The sequence below is a fragment of the Condylura cristata genome, unplaced genomic scaffold (genome assembly GCF_000260355.1).
Source record: "Condylura cristata isolate star-nosed mole 26May11 unplaced genomic scaffold, ConCri1.0 scaffold00052, whole genome shotgun sequence".
Lineage (NCBI taxonomy): Eukaryota > Metazoa > Chordata > Mammalia > Eulipotyphla > Talpidae > Condylura > Condylura cristata.
The window spans coordinates 4,810-8,711 of NW_004567153.1; positions in this window are offsets into that span (position 1 = coordinate 4,810).

The window sequence follows — 3,902 nt, forward strand, 5'->3', positions numbered from 1 at the left end:
TCACAGAAACCAGCTTTTACACACTGCAGGCCGGAAACTTAGCTGCCACAGAGACAACATTCTCACAGCGGGCCCCAGGATCCTAGGACGCCTGGTCCTGTTGCAGGTGGTCATCCATTGTACACGTTTTCTTCCTTTCACAGCAAAGTTATTTGGGGAAATTCCTGTCGCTCCAAGCAGCCAGCAGGATCCAGGCCCCAAAAAGGCGGTTCGCACAAAATGGCGTTAGCCAGGCCCAATACAGGTCCAAAACCTTGAGATGTTAACAAAATGATGGCTGAGGCTGTCCTAGATGACTGATCACTGTGGAAACATTTGATCATGGATTAGGGATCACCATCGGAATATTTTGCTTGTGGATAACTGATCACTATAGGAATAGGTTGTTTATTGATAACTGATCACTAGGGGAACATTTTGTGTATAAATTGTGTGTGTATTTCATTAACCAATGATGGCTGTCTTTAATAAAAAAAAGGGATGATTGTTACCCCTGCTCAGTGCACACGCTGCTGTGATCCCACCGCTCGCTTGCGATGGATAAGTAATGACCTGCAGGGACAGGCTGCAGAAGATGCTTTCGCCCTGATCAGGTGGTGTCCGTGTCTCCTCATTCCCCTCGCCATCTCGCCTTTCTCCTCTCTGCAGAGCCGTCCTTGCCTGCGGGGACCCTACCTCAGCTGGAGCTGGCCTTCAGCAGCCCGGGAGGGAGTCGGCAGCAGGGTGCTGTGTGTGTCAGAGCCCAAGAACTCGACTGAGTGCAGAGGCAGGGTTGAATCTGGACTGGCCTTCCTGACGGCGCTTCCCCACCGCCCGTCCGCAGGGAGGGTGAGAGGAGAAGCCCCACAGCCCTAGAATTGGCCGCTCGGTGTCTGGGAAGTGACTGTGACCACAGATAAAAGTCTTGATTCCTGAAAACGTCCCCTGACACTTGATTTACACGGACAGAGGATCGGAAACTCTCCAAGGAAAACCCAGCAAACGTCCACTCGATCTCCTGATATATAAACCGTGGAATACAGAAGCCTCAAGAAAGTGTGATTCCAGCACAGATAGAACATAATAACGAAGGTAGCTCACGTGTGTGTCGAATACGGTGGGAAGCTACATGGCCGTCAGCGGATACTCTCCAGGAGTGAGAACACCAGGCTCTAGCTACGGCTGATCCTTGCCTTGCCACACAGAGCCGAAAGTGTCCAGACACAAAATGAACATCATGTGATCTGTTTATATTTTAAATGGCAGGCAAAAGGGAAATCATGTCTTGTATCTTTGAGGATATGTAATTATGAGAGAACTTGTGAAGAGCAATGAAAAGTTACTGCAGAGGCCGGCAGGAGATTGCAAAGGGAGTTTGAGGACCTCGGTTTGAACCCCCAGGGTGCCAGGTTGAGTGGGAATTGGAACACTTGGTTTTTTTTTTTTTATTTGATAGCTGTCCTTTGCAGTTTTTTGGGAGGCAGGGATTGGGTGATAATGACGAGAGGCACCCTATTGTTTCCCTGAAAGCCTCTGGGGAAAAATGGTAACCGACTGGTGCAGCTGCCGCTACCAGCTGTGGCCTAGGAAGAAGCTCCCGTTCCTGTTACCCTGCGGGAGCCCAGGAAGGACCAACAGTGAAGAAATGACTGACGGTCTCCAACGTAAACGCCGGGCAACAGCCTCTTTTCTGATGGAGCAGGAATAGAAAGGAGCTTCCGGAGACTGAGTCCCACTGGGGGGTAGAAGGGATTAGCGCAGCCAGGGGCCCAGCTCTGGGAACCCCCTCTCCAGGCGTGAATGTCAAAGCAGAAGATCCCCAGAGGTAGCCGACTTCCTGCCGCCTTGTCTGGAGCTCAGCCCCAAGAGGTGAAAGAGAACGAGAGGGACCCCGAGTCCGCACGGGATGGCCGGTCTCTGTGAGAGTCTACCTCCTTTACTCAAATTCAGGAGCCCACCCGGAGGAGCGAGCCCCTCCCGGCGAGAAGGCTGTGGGGTTGCCGTCTCTGCCCTGGCTGGGGACAGCGTCCGCCCCGCCTGCCCTCTCTGCAGGCGGCAGCCTCCTGCCTGCCCCTACCTGCGCCTGCCCTGGCGCCCTCTTCTCTCCCGAGGGCCGCCGGCGGGGACGACGCAGGCCTCTCTGGCAGCACTGTCCCTTTCAGGGCCATTCCCTCGTTCCTCTGCAAGCTGCTGTCCTTGGTTCTCTTTCCGAATGGGCGCTCTTTAAGACACGGATGCGCGTCTCACGGAGACACTCGCCCGGAACGCGCCGCCGACCGGCCCCGCGGAAACCTTTCCCAGAGCGAAGCCAAGGTCCCCGCTGGCCAAGGGACCGTCTCCACAGGCCCGGTGCCCCCGTGGCGTTCTCGCGGACTCGGTGGGGTCGCTAAGCGACGCCCGGCCTCCCCCTGCCCGTCTCTGTCCATGCCAGCTCCCGCCTCTCGCGGAAGCTCGCCCCTCGGATCCGTCCCCTCCCCGAGCTCTCCCCCGGCGGCTCTGTTCACCCAGCTGACCAGGTCGCATCTCTGTCCATGGGCGCGACGGCCCTGGGTGACACGGGGGCGCCCCCCACAGCCTGTGAAGGGAAGCGCTGCGGCCTAGTTAGCTTGGTTAGCAATTCTGGGCCTCGGCTGATGAGACACCGGCCACCTTGGCTAGGGTCTGCTGTCTCCATCCCGTACATGGGCACAGACCAAACCCAGCATTATAGGTTCTTTGGTAAATGATTTTGGTACTCCCCACCCGCTAGCCGGGGCCTGGCCAGTGGGCGCCGTAGCCCCTTTGTTACAGTAACCCCCTTTTCATGCATATAAGCTTGATGCTGAAGATAAAGACAGGGACTTTCCTGGGGAACAGACTCCCGGTGTCCGTCCTTTTCCTTTCAGCCTGCCCCTCCGCCCCAGCGCTGCGGTCACCGCTGCGTGCACCCCACGCCAACGTGGGAGCTGGGTTGGGGTCTTCTGTCCGTCTCGGTCCGGGCTCGCGGGGTGTCCCGTGGGTGGACGTGGCTCCTTGGGCCGCCGCCGAGGCCTGCCGGTCCGTGAGGGGGAAAACGGGCCCATTGCGCGGTGTTCCCTGCCAGGCCGTCCCGCGCGCTCGGCTGACTACGGGACAGCTGAACGTCGCCGTGTCGCGCCCGTCGGCCGGCCAGGTGTGTCCGGAAGACGTTGCCTGGCGGCGGGAAACGCGGCCCCGACCCGGGTTAGGGGAACGTGTGCCACGGGGAGGGTTGGGCCGCTTGTCCGAGGCTGCCGCGGCCTTCGGTTCAGGGTGTGTGCACGGTTGAGGTGGGAGAGAGCCATCCTAGGCGCTATCGCGAACGACGTGTGTGTGGTCGGCTCCCTCGTTGAGGTGTCTCCGAGCGCATCCCGAGAAGGGGGTGCATGGAACGGATCCCCAAGTTTTGGGAACAGGGAGTCGCTGAGGTGTTGTTCTGAGCGTGTCCTGAGAATGTCCAAGAATGCCTCTTATTTTTTCTACTTTATTTTTTGCTGTAGAAAAGAAACGTCGGTGGTGTAGTTCCAACTGGCGGCCAGGTGAAGGCCCTCCTGTCAAAATAACCTTGAAATACAAGGGGCTGCGGCCTCCTGGTGGTGCAGCGGCTTAAAGCACAGCACTGAAGTCCAAGGAGTGTCCTGTACATCGTGGCTGGTGCCCGGGGTGAAGCCCACCCAAGGGCTGTCCGATGTCTGCACGCTGGCAGAGCGGCCTCTTCCGCGGGGTCACAGGACCCGCATTGTATCGCAGAGGGAAACCCGGTTTTGCCTCGGAAGAAGCCAACCGCCCTCCACTGGCGCGGATGTGAATCCCGAGGAAACAATCAACGCTGAAGGTCGCCATGGAAGGCGCCGTAAGAGAACCCAGTTGATGTTCTCACCGTTGAAGGAAAGGTGTGTGCCTCGGAGTTTGTTCCTTCCTCCCCA